We start from the raw sequence: 22,830 nt of genomic DNA, 5'->3' as shown, positions 1-22,830 counted from the left end.
AGAACAAAGTTTCAGGTTTCAAATCATACTTAAAGGTCTACCTTATAATGACTCTTACCATTTATTGTATATTCTGTCATTTTTTTTTGTCTATGCAGTTGCATATGTGCATGTGTAGCACGATTTGTACTTTAAAAAAATTAAAAAAGGTATCACATTGTTTTCATTGTTTTTTATTTCATCCTTATGATATGATAAATTCCTACACACACAAAGACACACACACACAACACACACACCCACATATACACACACACACAACATGAGCCTGAACAGTTCAAGTGGAAATTTCAGAATAAGTTTAAAATTGACAAAGGCTGAATCCTTCTTTAGTGTTCATTAATATCACACATATTTAGGAAAAAATATAATCTTTGATTTAAAACAATAGGGATTAGGTGTTATGTAATCAATATTTTAACAGAAAGTTAAGTAAATAAATGTTTTAAATATGGCATTTATGCTGTCAAATAACATTTTATTAGTGGGCTATTTAAATTACCATAATTTGCCTACAGAATAATATATAAACATAGTCATATTTTTGCATTTCTTCTGATTTCTCTTTTCTTTCACTCTGTAACCCTATTCATAGTAATTTTATATTGTTGCCTACTCTGTATACAAACATATATCCCCTGCCCTCTAGGACTTATGCCACAATTTATAGAATTTAAATATATTACTTTTTTTTATTATGGCACCCAGCAGGCATTCTTTGGAATATTTTTATAGATTAATAAAAGCATTCTTCATCAAGCTACCATATGCTAACTTGTCAATTTTATCTTACCTATACACAATGAAGTACTATAGGGCTTGTAAAGTCTGCTCAATAATAGAATCTATTTAGGCCGAGAATAATTATGCTTTTAAAATTTATTTTTCTCATGTCCATGGAAGTCAGTAATAGTGTTCACTCTTAGGGACTTAAAGAAACACATGAAAAGTGAGCACAGGCATCTCACACTACTATATTTTTCCCTCCCTTTAGGTGCTCTATAACTGTTAAAATTTCTTCATAATCTTGGATATGGCTGTTTAATATCAGTCAATTGAATATGGCATCTTAAGTTCCATTATGCAAATTTGATTCCTCCTCTACTAAAATAAAAATCTGTATCAATATTTCTGTTTAACATGCTGAAAATTGTTGTCACCAAATATTTTGTATCATAATCAAATACTTAGTTTTTTATATGTATAGATATCAGCAAGAAAGTTTAATATAGTTTAACAGTACTTGTGTAAGTCAGACTTATTAATTAATTATTATCAGAAAATCATTAGCAACTTACAAAAATAAATTTACTGAAAATACAGTTTTGAATAGTTGTATTTTGGAACATTCTTTTTTGCTTTATATTTTGCTTTTTTCCATATATTGAGCTAAGAAATATCTAGGTTAGTATTTTCTTTTAGCATGACTATATTTTCTTGGTAATTAAAAAAAAAATACTGTTAATTCTTTACATCAAGGGATAAGCACAAACATTATCCAATTTAGACAGGAAAAAAGAAATTAGATTATGCAGAACATAGATGTAAGTAATACTTTTTTTCTAAATTAATATTATATTGGTACCAAAATGTAGCTTTTTCATGAAATACACAGATGTGCTGTTTAGAATTTTTTTTTAACTTTTATTTTAGGTTCAGGGGTACAAGCAAATGTTTGTTACATAGGTTAGCTCATGTCATGGGGGTTGTTTTACAGATGATTTCATCACCCAGGTATTAAGCCCAGAACTCAGTAGTTATCTTTTCTGCTCCTCTCCCTTCTCCCACCTTCCACCCTCAAGTAGACCCCAGTGTCTGTTGTGTTCTCCTTTGTGTTCATAAGTTCTCATCATTTAGCTCCCAGTTATAACTGAGAATATGCAGTATTTGCTTTTCTCTTCCTGCATTAGTTTGCTAATAAAAATGGCCTCCAGCTCCATCCATTTTTTTTCACAAAAGACATGATCTTGTTTGTTTTTTTGGCTGCATAGTATTTCATGGTGTGTATATACCACATTTTCTTTATCCAATCTGTCATCAGTGGGCATTTAGGTTGATTCCATGTCTTTGCTATTGTGAATAGTACTGCAATGAACATATGCATGCATATATTCAGGACAAATATTTAATTGGGTAGCTAACCAGTAATGGGAATGATGGATGAAATGATATTTCCACTCTTAGCTCTTTGAGGAATCGCCGTACTGCTTTCCACAATGGTTGAACTAATTTACACTCCCACCAACAGCATGTAACTGTTCCCTTTTCTCTGTAACATCACCATCATCTGTTACTTTTTCACTTTTTAATAATAGCTATTCTGACTCTATGAAATTTATATCTTTGTGGTTTTGATTTGCATTTCTTTTGTTGAGACAGGGTTTGCTCTATCAGCCAGGCTGGAGTGCAGTGGCATGATCTTGGCTCACTGCAACCTCCGCCTCCCGAGTTCAAGAGATTCTCCTTCCTCAGCCTCTTGAGTAACTGGGATTACAGGCGCACACCCCCACACCCAGCCTTTTTTGTTTGTTTGTTTTTGTTTTATTGTATTTTTAGTAGAGATGGGGTTTCATCATGTTGGCCAGGCTGATCTCAAGCTCCTGACCTCAGGTGATCCACCTACCTCGGCCTCCCAAACTGCAGGTATTACATGTGTGAGCCATTGTGCCTGGCTGCCAAGTGTTTCTTAATGACAAATAATCCTTTTAGCCAAGGGTCCAAAACTTCTGTGATTACAGGTGCAAACCACCACTACCTGCCCATTTTTGTATTTTTAGTAGAGATGGGGTTTCACCATGTTGGTCAGGTTGATCTTGAACTCCTGACCTCATGATCCACCTGCCTTGGCCTCCCAAAGTGCTGGGATTATAGGCATGAGCCACTGCGCCTGGCCAATTTGCATTTCTCTGAGGATCAGTACTATTGAGCTTTTTCAATATGTTTGTTGGTTGCATGTATGTCTTCCTTTGGAAAGTGTTCTTATCCTTTGCCCACTTTTTAATGCAGTTGCTTTTTTCTTGTAAAGTTCTTTAAGTTCTTTATAGATGCTGGATATTAGACCTTTGTCAGATGCATAGTTTGCAAAAATTTTCTCCCATTCTGTAGGTTGTCTGTTTATTCTGTTGATAGTTTCTTTTGCTGTACAAAATCACTTAAGTTTACTTAGATCCAAATTGTCAATTTTTGCTTTTGTCCCAATTGCTTTTGGTGTATTTGTTATGAAATCTCCCATTCCTATGTCCAGAATGGTATTGCTTAGGTTGTCTTCCAGGGATTTTATACTTTTGGATTTTATGTTTAAGGTTTTTATCTATCTTGAGTTTATTTTTGTATATGGTCTAAGGAAAAATTCCAGCTTCAGTCTTCTGCATGTGGGTAGCCAGATGTCCCAGCACCATTTATTGAATAAGGGGTCTTTTCTTCATTGCTTGTTTTTCTCAGCTTTGTTGAAGCTCAGATGATCATAAGTGTGTGGCCTTATTTCTGGGTTCTTTATTCTGTTCTGCTGGTCTATGTGCCTGTTTTTACCAGTACCATGTTGTTTTGGTTATTGTAGATCTGTAGTATAGTTTGAAGTCATGAAATGTGATGCCTCCAGATTTGTTCGTTTTGCTTAGGATTGCTTTGGCTATTTGGGCACTTTTTCATTTCATATGAATTTTAAGACAGCTTTTTCTAGTTCTATGAGGAATGTCATTGGTGGTGTGATAGGAATAGCATTAAATCTGTAAATTGCTTTGGGTAGCATGGCCGTTTTAATAATATTGATTCTTCTTTACAATTCATGAGCATGGGATGTTTTTCCATTTGTTTGTGTCTTTTCTGATTTTTTTATAATCAGTGTTTTGTAGTTTTCCTTGTAGACAGCTTTCACTTCCCTGGTTAGCTATATTCCTAGGTATTTCATCCTTTTTGTGGCAATTGTGACTAGGATTGCCTTTCCAATTTGGATCCTGGCTTGGCTGCTGTTGGTGTATAAAAATGCTCATAATTGTTTTTCATCGATTTTGTATCTTGAAACTTTGCTGAAGTTGTTTATCAGCTTAAGGAGCTGTTGGGATGGGACCATGGGTTTTCTAGACATAGAATCATGTCATCTGCAAACAGAGAGAGTGTGACTTCCTCTCTTCCTATGTGATGCTCTTTATTTATCTATCTTGCTTGATTGCTCTGGCTAGGATTTTCAATACTATGCTTAATAGGAGGAGTCATGAGAGAGGGTATCCTTGTCTTATGCCACTTTTAAAGAAGCTTATCAATGTAATTAGAAATGATTAAGGGAATGTTATTATTGGCCCCAAATAAATAAAAATAACCATCAAAAACTCCTATGAACACAAACTAGAAACCTAGAAAAGATCAACAAATTTCTGGAGACATACACCCTTCCAAGAAATTAATTCGCTGAACAGACAAATACTGAGCTTCAAAACTGAATCAGTAATAAATAGCCTACCAATGGTGGGGGGTGGGGCGGAACACAGGATAAGAAGAGCTAGTGCCATTCCAACAGAAACTATTCCAAAACATTGAGAAGGAAGGAGTCCTCCCCAGCTCATTCTATGAGGCCAGCTTTATCCTGTTACCAAAACCTGGCAGAGACACAACTAAAAAAGACAACTTCAAGCCAATCTTCTTGATGAACATTGATGTAAAAATTCTCAACAGAATATTAATACTTGCAAAGAGAATCTAGCAAATCATGAAAAAGTGAATCCACTATGATCAAGCAGGCTTTATTCTCAGGATGCAAGGTTAGTTCAACATATGCAAATCAATAAATGTGATTCATTACATAAACAGAACTAAGAACAAAAACCACATAATTATCTCAACAGATGCAGAAAAGGTTTTCAATAAAATTCCACACCAGTTCATGTTAAAAACTTTTACTAAACTAGGTATTGAAGGAATATACTGCAAAATAATAAGAGTAATCTATGACAAACCTGCAGCCAACACTATACTGAACTGGCAAGAGCTGGCAGCATTCCCCTTGAAAACTGGCCCTATACTGTTTTTGAAAACTAAGTGGCTTTTAACACAGCTACACATAGTACTTTGACCCCATCACTAAAAATGTACGTAGTGTAAAATCATGTTAAAATGTTGTAAATTGCATTATGCTTGTCTATTGTCTAGATTCCTGTGGTGGCATTCTAGCAAAATCGTTTTAGATCATAGTTATTGTTTTTAAATACATATTTTTCAGAAATAAAGTCATAATTAAAAGAGTTATTACATTTTACTAAAAACTATAAAACACCCATGTATTTAGATGATGAAAAATAAATTCAAAAGTTGATCTGAAATCATTCTTGTTTGTCAAAAATACGTATCATTCAATCACTGAAGAATAAATAAGTATAGTTTAAAATTTGAAATGTTACTGTATGTCTATGAGATTCTAAGAGGGGGCAAAGTTTATGAAATAATTTGGTGAGGTACTTGAAATAAAGCAATGCCATTATTATTTTATTAAATTGGTCTTAATTACCATCAAACATGATCTCTTGTTTTTTAATGTAAAGAAAATAATTACTATGGCATTGAAACTGTATCTTTTTGCTACAACAGATATCTGTCTTTTCAAACAATTCCTATTCATACAACTTCATACTTTCATGATTAACTCCTTCTTACTTCACATTGGGATAGCTTTTTCATATATTTAAATGTTTTTCCAAATATATCACAGAAACATTCATCTGAGAAACTCTATGTGTGTATATGCATTACCAGAGACGGGTGTGTAATGTGTTCTTGCCACTACTTGTAGCAATATTATCATCACGTTTATATTAATTGCTGATGTGCACCAGAGGGAACCGGTTGCCCTGTTACTGATAATCAGTAAGGCACACAAAGGAGACCAGCTTTGAGATCTCAAAGAACAAATCTCAAAGAACCCTCAAAGAGGGTATCAAAATATGTGTTCCGTTACTGTGGAGGTCATTTCCTATAAAATTGAGGAAACTTGATGTAGAGGTGGATTTACAGCTAAATATGAACATGAAGATCAAGGAAGTTACTTTTCTTTTCCCATTTGCTATTCCCTGTTGACAGACAGCATGGTATTATAGCTGTTATAATAGGTATTATGGAATTTTGAGTTTAGGATTAAAACTAAAATTGGCTTCAGTTCATGACTCTGTAATTATTAACTGTAGGATAATACTGCTCTGATTTCATTTTCCTTATTACAAAAATAGCACATTTTTGGTGTGCTGCAAATCAGCTGGTGTATGTGAAATTGCCTAATGAAGAATGCATTAGTTCACTGCTTCTCTGGCATTTTTCTAAATTAATACATTATAGAGGATAGTAAAGATGTATTGGAATTTGTATCACAAAATGTTTTACCAAGAGTTTAATATTTTTCTATATACAGTATTTTACACTGCAATATCTCTGATCAAGGTGATATTAAAGTTAATTTCTATTTCTCTCTTTAGAATAAGTTTTTTTCTGGACTCTTTGTGATAAACATAAAACATATTATTTAATTTTCCTACTGTAAACTAGATGCTCTCCTTACTCTCATTTATCCAATGCTAAAACTAACACTAAACAAAAACAATTTCAAATTTCGCATGGACAATAAGTGGTAGAGGCCCTATTTTAACAAACACCTTTTTCTGATTTCAGATATAAATATACAGCATATGAGACTGAAAAAAACATTCTTACAGTTTTTGTAAAAGCATAAAATATAATGAGAATGTTATATCTACCTGCCAGACATTTTTACTTCTTTTTGACCCATAAAACTAGTCCTTCAGATTTTGCTTCCACTCAACAATTACAGTCACCCATTCTTGTACTGCTTCTATCTCAATAACGATGAGGTTAAAGTGTCTGAAATTTCTAAAGGAAAATTGTATCTACTAGTATTGTCCTTCTGAGTCCTAGAATTTCATTTGTTCTGATATTTTGTCTTTACTTTTCTCCAGACTTTTTTCACTTCAGTTATATGCCTTGTCAGCCTGCTGATGCTATTAATGTCTAGCTAATGATTCTTTCTTTAAAAACAAAATCTGAGGCCAGGCATGGTGGCTCATGCCTGTAATCCCAGCACTTTGGGAGGCCGAGATGGGTGGATCACCTGAGGTCAGGAGTTTGAGACAAGTCTGGTCAACATGGCAAAACCCCTTCTCTACTAAAAATACAAAAAATAGCTGGGCTTGGTGGTGAGTGCCTGTACTTTCAGCTACTTGGGAGACCGAGGCAGGAGAATCACTTGAACCTGGGAGGCAGAGGTTGCAGTGAGCCGAGATCGCACCACTGCACTCCAGCCTGAGCAAGAGCGAAACTCCGTCTCAAAGAAAAAAAAAGAAAAGAAAAGAAAAAAATCTGAGTACGTGTGACTGTCCTACATGCATATGACACAAATCAAATTGGTCTGATGAACATAATATGAAATGTAAAATCTTACTGTTCAGCACATCCCATTTTGCTTTCCAGAAATTATTACTGCTATTCTTGTTGTTTATAGTAATGAGAAAAATTTCTGACTTAGGTAAAGTTCTATCTCTGTTAATAATTAAAGAGCCATAAATTGCATGAAGTAGTATTCTGACAATGCTTATCTATTTTGGTTATTTTTTTTTTAAGTTTCCATAGGTTTTTGGGGAACAGGTGGTATTTGGCTATATGAATAAGTAAGTTCTTTAGTGGTGATTTGTGAGATTTTGGTGCACCCATCAGCTGAGCAGTATACACTGAATCTATTTTGTAGTCTTTTATTCCTCACCCCCTTTCCACCCTTTCTCTCAGAGTCCCCAAAGTCCATTGTATCATTTTTATGTCTTTACATCCTATAGCTTAACTCCCATGTATTAATGAGAACATAGGATGTTAGGTTTTCCATTGCTGAGTTACTTCACTTAGAATAATAGTCTTCAGTCCCATCCAGGTTGCTGTGAATGCCATTAATTAATTTCTTTTTATGTCTGAGTACTATTCCATCTTATATATCTACCACAATTTCTTTATCCACTCATTGACTGATGGGCATTTGGGCTGGTTCCATATTTTTGCAATTGTGCAATTCTTAAGTATTTCGAATTGCCATATCCAATGTCAGCTCTAACCTATTGTGTTAGAATCCTTCAAATGACACCAAACTTAAACAATAGAGACATATTTCTGTTTCTCTCTCTCTCTCTTTTACATGAGGGCAATATTAAGCTTATGATAGAGTGGATTTTGCTTGATATGATGATATATAGAGTTTCAAATAACAGTTTGAGAAACAAGGAAAAAGACAGATGTCAATGGCTCAGCAATTACTATCAAAATATACAGTAAAAAGTAACCTGTTAAACAAGTTATTAGAGAACAAAGTAAGATGACTGGCCAAAATTTAGACAAATAATCATAATTCAATTTCTCATTTTAAATGTATGAACTGGTAATTTTCTCTTTATTTAAGAGTGTGTTCTTGAACAAACATTTTTTTTTAATGGAGTATCGTCTGGTCCCCCTTCTTAAGTTTGTTGATGTGGAAATGCTATAAAGGGAAGGAAAGGGGACAGGAGCAAAGAGACAGCTCAGCAGCATAGCTAACTGACAAAGTAAAAAGATCAGCCTTGTGTCCCACTGAATTGAGTTTGATATGATAGTGTTATTCTTGTGGGTTTTTTTCCTGTCAATAGAGTAGACTATGGAAGGTCATCAAGGTAATTGGTACAACAGACAAATATATGTTACCCATAGGTTTTCATCTTTATAAGGTACTAAAATATCCTATATGTTTATTACTCCTTTCTCATGTTCTTCTTTTTATAACGGATATACTCCATATTTTTTGTTTTATGTTATATTATTTCATTTATGTTTGCTCTTTTGGCTGTCTCTTAGGTGAGATTTGGAGAGCAAATGAGAAAAAATAAATTAATTATCTACTATGTTAATGAAAAAACCTGATATCTGATCATTTCCCTGTGTTTTGATCATCCGTCTTGTCTTATTCTCTATTTTTTTCTTGTATTTGTAAACTATTTACTTACTTGTTGGTGAAGTATTAGAATTACTTTTTGGTGACCTTAACACAAATGTAATTCTTTTTTACTTTTTACTTGACATTTTTCTCTTTTAATTGTTTTGCTGATTTTTGGTAAATCCATGTCCATCTTAAGGCAGACTCCTCAGTTCTTCCTTGGTTAAAATTATTAGGTATCTTAGATTCTGTGAAGTATTTCCCTTATTCTGATGAAATATCTTGCTGTCAAAACTGTGCTAACACTCATAATCCAAGGACTGACAAACTGAAGAAAAACAAAACAAAACAAAACCCATAGTACTCTGTCAGATGAATATAACTCAATTACTGCTCCAAATTGGTGAAACATAATTTAAAATGCATTTTAATGATTCATACACTGTAAACATATTTTGAATTAATATATAGTAATTTTCCTGTTACTGAGAAGTTTATGAATTGCCTGGTCACATGATAAACTGTAAAACAAAGTCATTTAATAATTGAAGAAAGTTACTGCAAAGCACGACATGCATGAATCACTTCTTACAATAATACTTGGAATGTAGCCTGTAGTTAAAGGCACACTCAAATTTATTTATAAAATCATAAATTGCAGTTACATTAATACACAGCTTCTTAAACTATTTAGTAATGACCTGATCAGGATAAATTAGGTCATTTTCTGGGAACTAATATTATACTGTTCATTGAACACATTACAAATTTTATTGGATTAAATGAAGTAATACCAACACTTTCACCCTTTAATGTATTTATAATTTAAGTGAAATATTCAAATCATACAACGTAATTTACTATATATTTTATTTTGCCCCATCCGTATGCCAAGAACTACTCTAGGTAATAGCACTGATAGAATGATGTTTAAAGTATTGTCTTGACCTCCAGGAAAGGGGTAAAGAGTGTTGCAGGAGATAAACATGCATAAGTGGCTACAATACAGCAGGCTGTGATGGATAATGCAATAGATGCCAGTATAAAAAAAATAATTTTTTGACTAAAACATAGAGCAAGCAAAGAAAGAAAACATATTTTATCCTGATATTAGGTTGAAATTGTGTCCAGTAACCAAAGAAACTGCAGAGTCTGACTCTAGAAATGCAACCCAGGGATTATCTAAGGAACATGTAATAGTTAGCACTCTTCTGAATATAAGTAACAGAAAGTAAGCTGGGCTAGCCCAGGTTTAAATAGGAATTTGTTGTAATGTACTGGAACATCTCACAGAACTCAACAATAGAAATCCTACTAGGTCTCAACAGCCAGTTGGAATTAGGGATTCTTATGTCAACAGGTCTCTTGCTCCCTCTGGTCTCTGCTTATCTTTGTAAGAATGCTAATCAAGTGTATTATCTTTTCAAAAATTGGCCTTTTCCTTTGTGTTTCACCTGGCTGGACCTGTATGTTGATGGACTCTTATTTTTAAATGTTAGAATTTCAACTACCATTAGAAGTACAGGTCTTATTCTCTAGTTCTGTTTTCTAACATTTCTAGGAAAAGACTGATTGACACAACTTGCCCAATTCTGTGAACTGATGAGAGGGTGTAGATTTTGCTCCATTAGAAATATAAGAAAAAGCTGTGGTCAAGTAGTTGGTATAAAGAGGGCATTTTCTAGAATGCCCTCTTGAGGGATCCTATAGTTGTACTTTGGAAGATTAATAAGTCTGCTTAATAATTTTCAAAATTGCTAGCTCTGAGGTTTTTATTTGAGGGATCACTTAGAAGTCAGTTATTATCAGAAGTCATAAATCTGTGCATATAAATAGCTAACAACTCTCACGAAGTTGTGGAGCTAAGCCCAAACTCCGATAAACGATAGGACCTGGCAAAAATAAATAAACACAACAGAACCAAAGTCACTGAATAATTTTCAAAGCCACCTTTCAATTGAAGAGGACAAAGGAACCTGACAAAGTAATTGAAAGTAATTTTCTAAATATGGAAAGAGACAACACCTTGAACACAGATATAGTTTGAATATTTGTCGCTTCCCAATACAATTTCATATTGTATTGTACTTTCCAATGCTGGAGGTGGGGCCTGGTGGGAGGTGTTTTGATCACGGGGGTGGATCTCTCATGGCTTGGTAACTGTCTTCGTAATAGTGAGTTCTGGTGAGATCTGGTCACTTAAAAGTATGTGGCATCTCCTACTCCCCATACTCTTTCACTTGCTCCTGCTTTTGCCATGTGATGGACCTGTTCCCCCTTCTTCATCCACCATGATTGTAAGCTTCCTGAGGCCTACCTAGAAGGCAGGCAGATGCCAGCATACTGCTTTCTGTAAAGTCTGCAGAATCGTCAGCCAATTAAACCTCTTTTCTTTAAGTACCCAGTCTCAGGTATTTCTTTAGAGCAATGCGAGAATGGCGTAATGCAAATAACATATAAAATTATACTAATTTTCTCTTATTTATTGGACTCTTATTCTTCATGGCGCAATTCTTTTTGAATAAGACAGCAGAGTACTTATAAATAGCAGCTCCCTGTGTTCTATATCTTGCCTTCTACGGTTAGAAATAACCACCTTGGAGGTGAAATTTAAGCTCTTTAATCTTTAGTTTTTCACCTGTAAAACTGAGAATAAATTAGGTCATTCATGTAAATCAGTTGGCATAATGCATGCCATAAGGTAATTGCTTAATAAATATTAATTGCTGCCAGCGTAATACCCAGATTTCTATTTGAGGCAAGTCATTATTTTCCATTCTCTCCCTGGATATGTAACAGGTTCAAATTTCTTTCATATGCCTATAATTTCCAAGTCTGTAATTCAAACCATACCTTCTTTTTACTGCCTACTAGATGTGTAGTACGGACATCAGCATCCCCACATTACAATAGTTATATTTCCAGAAGGAAGAATTGGTAATCCAATAGACAGGAGGAGTTCAGCCATTCACTAACTCAAATTTTACTAGTATAATATGTTGTGTAATTCATTCATCATCCATTTATTCTTTCATCCATTTAACAATTACCGATTTAGAAAATGTGTTTGCTGCTGATTTAATGAATGACAGATACAATACTAAGCACCACAGATACAGTTCCTCCCTTTATGGCACTTTTAATATTTAACAACAGCAGCATACAATCAGAACATTAGTAAGTGGGACATGTAACAGAATGTTTAGAAGGACTTCAGTTCTTCCCATATTGAAGCTAATGCATAGAAATAGGATTTATAATTTAAAATCAACACATTTTAGTTCACAAAACTGCTAATGACCAGTAGTCATATGGAATGATGCCAGAACAAAATATCTTAAATATTGTAAGAGAAGTAGTGAAAGGAGATAAATATGATTTCTTCTACTGCATCACGTGGAAGGTTCTCCTAAGGAAACACTCATACTTATGGGCAGTGCTTATAAGACACGTGAGTGATATAACATTCACTAGATGTATATTTATTCAAGTACAAAACCTACTTTTCTGTTGTAACTACTACAGAGTTTGGTGAGAGTGTTCTTGAAAGAGTTTTCTCTCAGTCTAAGATTATGGGATAGTAAGCTTATGACTTCCTTTTCCACACGACTATTTAAAAGAGTAGATGCTTGAATGTGTCCCCTTAAGTTTGCAGCTACATTTTATCACAGATTTTGTAGGCAACACTGGTTACGAAGATATCTAAAAGTAAGAGTGACATAGTTTGGATATTTGTCCCCTTGAAATCTCATGATGAAATATAATCCCCCATGTTGGAGGTGGGGCCCAGTGGGAGATGTTTATTTCTTAAGGCAGATCCCTCACAAATGGCTTAGTGCCGTCCTCACCAGAGTGAGTGAGTTCTCAGGAGATCTGGTTGTTTAAAAGTGTGTGAAACCTCACCTGTCCTCTTGCTCCCACTCTGATCAGGTGATGTGCCTGCTCCCCTTCACCTTCTGCCATGATCGTAAGCTTCCTTAGGCTTCACCAGAAGCAGATGCCTATACCACGCTTCTTGTATACCCTGCAAAATCATAAGCAAATTCAACCTCTTTTTGTTTTATAAATTACTCAGTCTCAGGTATTCCTTTGTAGTAACACAAATAGACTAACAAAAAGAAGTTTTTTGGGGGCACTATTACCAAAAGGATTTGACGGGACCCTGAGGTGATGCACCTTAAAAACACTGTTACATCATTCCACACCACAAGTCATGGTTCTTAAGAGAGCAACTTTGAAAACTCTTTATGTTCCCATAGCTCTAGTGACTGAGCAAGCAAATTAGCAGGATTTGAGCCAGGCAAAGTGAAATGAAGCAAATGGATTATTGCAAAATCTGAGGTAAGAGATGATTGGGGCATGGTTAGAGTAACAGCAATTGGCATGAAAAAAATAGTGGACTTGAGATGTATTTTGGAGCTGTAGCTGGAATTTGCTGGTGGGCTGGATGAATACAGGGAGAATTCAAGCATGACTACTGAGTTTTTGGCTCAAATGGCTGATAAGAGAGTGGCGCTAATTTTAGAACAAGGAGCATTGGCAGAATAATAAACTGAGGTGGAGGAGTCATCTGTTCCATTAAGTTTTTGTTAAATTTTAAGAAGTAGATAAATAAATATAAAACAGGAAGTTAATAGAATTTTGGGGTCTAGAGGGCAAGTAATATTTGAACTTCAAGGAGAAACAGGATAATTCTTCCATTTAGCAGGAGAAAAGACTAAGATCATAGTTTAGGCACAGGATGGCTTCGAGATTTGGGGTTAAGAATTTGAACTCCTCCTTGAATACTTTTATTCCCTCAAACAATCTTGACATGAGACCCGTGGCTGAAAAAGAAGACGTACAGGAGTTAAATATTAAGAAAAAAGGTTAAAAGTCTAAATTAGTCTCAAGAGTGAAAAGTGGTAACACGGGGGGACATGTTAGATTTCTAAGCAATATCAAGTTTCTGTGAAGTCTGTGGTCATGAATTTTAAGTGAAACCACTGTGGAACAAAATCAAACTTTGCCTTGGGTTTGATTCTGCTCTGTCCGGGACAATTTTATTATGATTTTTTAATGCAGCCATATGAAAGAGTAAGGCAAAATAGCCCCTGATGAGAACCTATACTAGGATGAAGAGCTAAGATACAGATTAAGTGAGCAAATTTCCATGCTAAATATTTCATACTTAAGTGAAAAAAATACAATTTCTGATGGCAAACAATGTTTGCTAATTTTATGGTCACAAAAAACCTCATAGTTAAAAGTTATATTCCGAGGATACTAAGCATGAGTGTTATATTTACATTTCTGCTTTGGAAACCTGAATTATAGACATTAATTTATTTGATTTAATTATGGAAATATAAGTTACAACTCTATTAGATGAAGAGCCTTGAGAGAAATATAATCTTGTTGGCATAATTATTGTGTTATGCAGTTGTTCTTCTCAGCAAGTTAAGGAAGAGTAAGTTGGAAAGTGTTTATATTTAAGTGGTATTATAAAATGATTTTCAGGGCAGCCTAAACTGTTTTTTTAAGCTGAATGCATGCTCTGTTTCTTGGACTGTGTTAATATCTACTTGGTTAAGATGGAAACTGGATTTCCCAGACCTTCTATCCCTCTAGGATTCCAAATTAGAAATATTCTAAAAAGGATCTTGTATGAGATTTGGAGGATAAAAGTGAAGCTGTAGCCATTATTCTCTAAAAGCCATAATGTTCACATATGGTGGCAGACATAGACAAGAGTCCCAGCTACTATCTGTTCTGCATCCAATTTGTCTTCCCAACTGCTGGCCCTGTTGACCAATGGCCTTGAATGACTTTAAGTGCTTGGCTGAGAAGCTACACAGGTGTTAAATACACAGATGCCCTTAAGATAGCTTGGTAGCTTCTTTAAACAATTTAATGATGATACATCTAACTTTTCACTAACCTATTTTTCAACTCATTATCACCACCCCTTCTAACCTTAACAGCCTGACCATTGCTTCTCATAATCATAGTGAGCCAATATCCCTCTCCAAAGAGTCACTCACATTTAAAAAAAAAAAAAAATCTTTACATCTCAATATTAATTTCCCTACAAGTATTTTAAATTACAACATTTACTGCCACAAAATTATCTTACGTTAGATCCTCTTTGAAGCCACACTAGTCCCTACTGTAGTTATCATTACCTGCTGAGGCAATCAAACAGAATGTCTTAACACAGGACTAGACATTTTTTGCTATGCGCTCTTTGGATCTCTACCCTTACTCATAATACTCATTTATACTCCAAATGCCCTAGACTCCCTAAATATACTAATTACATCATATAGTGCTCAAGAAATAACAACTTCCTAATCCAATAGTCTTTTATGACTATGATACATCACAGCATTTATAGTAAAAATACCCCTCTGTAGGCTCCACCTGTGCCTGCCAAAAGCCCAAAATCAGGCCCCCATTGCTGGGTCAATAGTCCTCCCAGCAGTACTCCTAAAATGAGGTGGCTATTGAATAATGCAAGTCAACTAAATCCTTAAACTCCTAATAGGTTTTATATTATACCCCTTCTTCATACTATCTGTATGAGAAATAATTATAACAAGCTTCATCTGCCTGCACCAAACTAAAGTCACTCATTGCCTACTCCTCTGAAAGCCTCATAGCACTTGTCATCTTGGCCATCCTCATCCAAACCTCCTGAAGTTTTCTAGGAGTAACGACCATAATAATTGCCCATTGAATCACCTCATCCATATTATTCAGTGTTGCAAACTCAAACTATGAATAAGTCCATTGCCAAACCATACTGCTAGCCCAGGGCCTTCAAACGCTTCTCCTGTCCCATGATGATAACAACCACATTATGACACCCCAACCTCTCCCAACCTCGAACCTCAACAACTTCCAACTTCACTCACTTTGTCCTATCCCCATCATTAATCTAGTAAGAGAAACCATAGCCATAGCCTCATTCTCTTGATCTAACCTTACCATTATGTTTGTAGAATGTAATCTATTACAGCCCTTTATTCTCTGTATATATTAATTATTACACAATGAGGAGTATTCATATATCACACTTATAATATTAAATCATCCTTCACATGAGAAAATACCCTAATATGTAAACATTTTCTAACCCTTCTCCTGTTATCACTAAACCCCAAGCTATAATTTTGGGGCTTCTATAATGTAGCTGTAGTGTTGGGGTAATTTTGGGGTTTACATAATGTAACTGTAGTTTAATTAAAACATTCGATTATGGATCTAATAATAGAAGTCTATAACTTCTTACCTATCAACAAAGTATGCAAGGACTGCTAATTCACATCTCTGTATTTAACAATAAGGCTTTCTTAATTTTTAGAGGATAAGACTTAGCTGTTGGTCTTAGGAACCCAAAATATTTGTGCAACTCCAAATAAAAGTAATAAATACATTTTCTTTCTTTATGCTGACTCACTAGTCCTACTAACTTTTCCAATTATTATTACCTCAATTAGCATTTATAAAGACAGTTTGTACCCCAATGATGTAAAATCATCCATTGCATGTACCTTTATTATAGGCCTGATCCCCACCACCAGATTTATCTATGCAGGCCAAGAAACTATTGTGTCAAAATGACATTGAATGACAGTCCAAACCCTAAAGCTCTCACTCAGCTTTAAACTAGATTACTTCTCTACAATATTCATTCCAATAGCACTATTAGTCACATGATATATTATAGCATTCTCAATATTATATATATATATATACTCAGTCCCAACATAAATCAACTCTTCAATATCTATTCATTTTTCTCATTACTATACTAATTCTAGTCACTGCCAACAACCTATTCCAACTCTTTATCGAATGGAAAGGGGTAGGTATTGTTAGTCCAAACTGCACCATTTTGTAAGCACCACTTTGCAGACCCTGATCAGAGTGAAACATTCCATGGGAGTTCGGGCCATGAGAACCATCCTGCCTAACCACTTGACCACAAGGCACAGGAACATCCTTATCATACCCTGCCAGACAAAGGTACAACTGAAGGAACATCCTTATCAACATCCTCCCAGACAGCAAGACATACCGCAAAGAGCATCAACCCTGCACCTATAAATTGCCCCAGCCTGTAAGCAGCAGTGGGCTCTGGCATTAAGCTGGTCCCCCACCTCCTCCGCAGGTAGTGCTGGCAATAAACCTGTGTTGCTGTAGAGCTGCCTACTCTCTTTCTGTCTTTCTTTAACCTTTACCTTCCTGTCAAAACCTAACAGGTATTAGATCCTTCCTGCTAATTGGCTGATGGTATGGCAGGACAGACACCAACACGGAAACCCTTCAAGCAGTCTGACATGATTGCATCAGAGACATCGGCTTTATCCTAGCAATAGCATGATTTCTCTTGTCCAATATATGATAATTTCAGCAAATATTTACCCTCAAACCTAGCCCCAGTACTCTCCCACTAATTGGTTTTCTAGTAGCAGCAGTTAGCAGATCAGCTCAATTTGCTCTCCACCCCTCTAACTCCTGTCAGCTATAGAAGGCCCAAAACCCATCTCAGCCCTACTCCACTCTAGCACATTAGTTGTAGCAGGCATTTTCCCACTGATCCAATGTTATTCCCTAACAAAGAGTAACATACCTATTCAAATGCTCACGTTATGCTTAGGAGCTATTACTACACTATTTACAGCAATCTGTGCTCTAACACAAAATGGCACTTAAAAAATTGTGGCATTTTTCACCTCGAGTCAACTAGGACTCATAATAGTTACAACTGGCATTAATCAACCTTACCTAGCATTTCTTCATATTTGTACACATGCCTTTTTCAAAGCTATATTATTTATATGCTCCAGGTCTATTATTCATAACCTCAACCATGAGCAAGATATTCAAAACATAGGTAGGCTATTTAATGCCCTGCCCTTTACCTTTTCCTCACATATTATTGGCAGCCTGTCACTCAAGGGTAGACCTTTCCTGAAAGGCTTCTACTCCAAAGACCTTATTATTGAAGCCACAAATACGTCATATACCAATGCCTGAGCCCTCTTAATCACACTCATTGCCATCTCCCTAACGGCTGTCTACAGTACTTGAATTATCTTCTTCGCACTGCTAGGACAACTTCGCTTCACAACTTTAGTTGTTATCAACAAAAATAATCCCCTCCTAATTAATTCAATTAAACATTGAGCAATTGGTAGCATTTTTGCCAGATTTTCATCTCCAACAGTATCTCCCCAATATCAATTCCCCAAATAATTATGCCTCTCCATACAAAGTTCACAGTTCTGGGCATGACTATTCTAGGCTTCTCACTAGCACTATAACTCAACCTTATCACTAATAACCTCAAACTTTAATACCCATCACAAATACTTAAATTTTCCAACTTATTAGGATTTTACTCAACCACAATGCACCGTGCAACACCATATTCAAACTTCATTGCAAGCCAAAATATAGCCTCCCTTCCACTAAATCTAATCTGAATAGAAAATACAATACCAAAAACACTGCCCAATTTCAGATCATAGTCTCAACCACTGCATCTGCCCAGAAAGGTCTAATTATGCTCCACTTTTTCTCCTTCCTTATTCCATCTCTCCTAACCTTATTCTTAACCATTTAACCCTACTTCTCTGGGTAATCTCTATTGCAATAAAAATACTAACAAACATAGATTAATCAGCAACCACTACCAAACTCTCATAGCTATATTATGTGGCCACACCTATAGAATCCTCACCAAGTAATCCCACTTCCTCATCCTCAAATGTTACCCAATTTTCCATATTTTTTAAATTGATTACAATTTATACCTCATCGTGATTAATTACTCACACTACCATTACCAACTCTAATATCAGTCCTAGTAGTAAAGCATCCCAAATGACAACACTTGGCCCCCAAGCAATTTAAGGTGTTAAATACAGAGAAGCCCTCAGGATTAGGAATTAAGCCCCTAGGATTAAGCCCCTGGGGGCTTGTATGTATTTAACGCCTCTGTAGCTCCCAAGATTCTTCTTGGGAAGATGGATGTGTTCGCTTTTTTTTTATTATCTCTTCAGACTTCCATGTTTTCACCTATCAGTTCTTCAAGCTGATTCTTTAGTGGCTCTGATAATTATAATCTAATGTGATTATTATGTATGGTATAACTGTATCAAAATATCTCATGTACCTTATAAATATATACAACTACTGAATACCCACAAAAATTAAAAATATATTTTTAAAAATCTTTCCTCGTTTAAAGTTTCATGATGGTATATACAATGTGCATTTTGTTTTGATTTCATTATCAGCTTAGACTACGTTAACTTACAGAAAAAAAACTGCAAAATATTATTAGCTTGCAAGAACCAAGGTTTATTTCTTACACATTTTAATGTTTATTGCTTGTCAACTTTTGCTTTGTTTCAAGTCTTTTCTATTACAGTACACCAGCTAAATAGCAGCCTTTGTCTCTGATTGCCAAGACCCGTGACACATGGGAAAATAGAGAAAGCAGGCTCTCATGAAGACTCTTCAGCTCTTGCTCAAAAGTGACACATGCACTACAAACCCACCTTTCATTCAAAAAAGCAACTCTAATGACCAATCCGAATCCAACAGAAATTATAATTCTTCCACAAGGATATTTCTGGTACAGAGGAAAAGCAAATCTTTTGACAATACCAACAGAATCTGACAGAATCCATCCTCATGTTCAAAATATTTCTTTTTTTTTAACATAAGCACAAAAAATATATTCATTATTTTTCTAGGTAGACAACGCATTGCCCCATTCACTTATGACATCAGGTCCAAGTTGAGGATTTTTTTTTTGATGGTCCCCACATTAGACCACAATAGGATTCCATTAAACTCAGAGATCTATATATGACATTGTCAAATTATCTACTTCTCACCTCCTTCTGTGATTTCTGAATCCATACATTTAGCATAAAAGAAGTAGAATGAGGATAATATAATCACATTTAATTATCCCATTTAGAAAGGCACATAGCAGTTACTCTTCCTTAGTATCCTGATCCTACTGGGTAGAAATTGTGAAGGGACGATTCACAGGTGTTTGGGAATGTTTCTTGATTAGAGCCCAGTCTATGATTCTGAACAGTTTTCCAGCTCACTGTTTCCCACATTCCTTAGCTCCACCACCCAGTTTTGTCTTTTTCACCACCTTATATTTTGGTGCCAGCATACTGCTTGGTTTGTAATAGTTGCACAGTGAAGGCCTATTAAGTGAGTAAACAATTTACAAAAAAAGGTAAATATAAGGAATGGAGTGTTATATAATGTAGAAAAGATTTGTAACCCTTAGAAAAATTCAAATGAACTCAGTTAAGACTATTATTTCATGAAACCCTGGAAAGGTAGGGTATGATATGGTAAGAAAATAACATTTTCAGCAAATGGAGAAAATGAGTAAAGTCATCAATGAACATAGTATATGTAAGACAAACTTGATGAGGATTTTGAAGGAAAATAACTTTACATGTAAAAGAATTATAAACTGCTAATATAAAGTTTTAATTTTTTAAAATTTAAATTTATCGATTTAAATATTTTTAGATAATGCATATAATTTTTGATGTAAAATAACAACTGAAATGAAAGTTGCTCATGTTTCCTTCAGAATCTTCTTTCTCTTATTATTTAAAAACACAGACGCATCTTCTCATTAAAAAATGACACTGGGACCAGTGAGCCTACAAAGTGTTCTTGCTCTACCCTTCTCACTGTGATTTATAATTATGTACTTAATGTGTCTTCCCAAAGCATTAAAATGATAAAGGGTTCCAGGATTAGAAAATAATGCCACTGGAGAGTTCAGAGGAATCATTAGAGACTTTCAGGATAGAAAGAAAGGAATGTTATTTTATGATTTCATTGATCCTCTCTACATTTCTGCTCAATTCTTCCTTAGCATTTCTGCTACACATGCAAATTAAGTAACTGGCTATCAACTAAATTCATTCCCACCTGAGAGAAAAAAGAAACAAAATGGAGAATTTGCCATATGTGAGTTTGCACATGAGCTGTTAACCTTTAAATGTTGATGCCTCTCATGTGAACAGTAATTAAGCAGACATGATAGAGCAACTCCAATAAGTACTTAACTGGATTATTTTGCATGCTCCCATGTCTATTACTATATTTCTCCTATCTCATTCAACATTTGGTAAACACACATTAGCTCCCTGCTATAAGTAATTCAATATGCTGGTTGTTGAGGTTTTTACAGAGGAGTATGAAAATGGAATAAAATTCATAATACAATGTCCTGCCTTTGTCACTCGGTAGACATGAAACTTTGTGCAAGTTGCTTAACCATTTTTGAGCCTCAGTTTGCTCATTTATAAAACAGGAATGTCAACATACCCCATCTCACATGGTTACTAAGAAAAATACATGTTTGCATGGAAAGCACTCAAATAACAGCTTTTATTAATATTGTGAAAATTGCTAGAAAACTACAATTTGGTATGACTAATTGATATAATGCAAGTAGATACCAAACTCTATAGAACTGTGAAGAAAGGCTTAACACTATTTTAGAATAAGGTTTACTGGGAAAAGTAATTTTTGAGCTGACCACTGAAGAAAGAATAGAAATTAACCTGATTGGTGGAGCAGAAGAAGGGCAGTACAGGAAAAGAACAGCATATGTTACAAGTCACATGTGCTAGAGCATATCACATTTTCATAATTGCAAGCCATTTGTGCATAGCTGGAACGACATTTTCCAGGGAAAAACTTCTGAAAATGGTACTAGAAAATATTGCTCAGAGCCAGACAATAAAGAACAATTCCAGGTTACATTTTTTTGAGCACAGCTTTCATTGTTTTACCTATAAATATACAATATAATTTAGTTGTTGTAAGAAACAATGTTTATGTTTTTGTGGGAAATGGATATCAAAAATAAATAAATATAATCATGCATGATGTTATGAGTATGAGATGTGGTCTTATAGTAGTAGAAAACAATTCATTTGAAGGAAAGGAAAACATATGAGAGATATTTTGGATATAGGATCAACAGTAGGGTTACTTATGGTAAACACTGATTTTTCAGGAAATAGCAAAAGAACAGTTTGTTTTTTACTATCCCCACAGTAGCCAAAAAAGTAAGAAAGGAACTAGAAGAGAGTGACATCATGTAATTGTATAATTTTGAGTGAACTTTTAGTCTTGATTTCTAATTTGATTGCAATGTGGTCCAAGAGAGTGGTTCTTATTATTTTCGTTCTTTTGCCTTTTCTGAGGAGTGTTTTGTGTTTGATTATGTGATCAATTCTAGAGTATGTGCCATTTGGCAATAACAAAAATATTCTGTTATTTTTGGGTGATGAGTTCTTTAGAATTGCCCTAAATGTCCCAATTAGAAGACATAGAGTGGCAAGCAATTCATTGGCATGTTGTCTGATAGGGTTTGGCTGTGTTCCCACCCAAATTTCATCTTGAATCATAGTTTCCATAATCCCCATGTGTTGTGAGAGGAACCAGGTGGAGATAATTGAATCATGCGGACAGTTTCCCCCATCCTGTTCTCATGATAGTAAATAAGTCTCATGAGATCTTATGGTTTTATAATGGGCTTTTCCCCAGTTTGTTCTGCACTTTTCTCTGCTGCCTTCATGTTAAGAAGGATGTGTTTGCTTCCCCTTCTGCCATGATTGTAAGTTTCCTGAGGCCTCCCCAGTCCTGCAGAACTGTGAGTCAATTAAGCTTCTTTCCTTTATGAATTACACCATCTCAGTCAGGTCTGTATTAGCAGCAAGAGAACAGACTAATACACTTTTTTTAAGAGACTCATCTCACATGCAATAAGAATTATAGACTCAAAATAAAGGAATGAAGACAAATCTACCAAGAACATAGAAAACAGAAAACAGGAA

Source organism: Piliocolobus tephrosceles, chromosome X (assembly GCF_002776525.5).
Source record: "Piliocolobus tephrosceles isolate RC106 chromosome X, ASM277652v3, whole genome shotgun sequence".
Lineage (NCBI taxonomy): Eukaryota > Metazoa > Chordata > Mammalia > Primates > Cercopithecidae > Piliocolobus > Piliocolobus tephrosceles.
The sequence above is the reverse complement of the archived record's forward strand: the minus strand, read 5'-3'. Positions refer to the sequence as shown.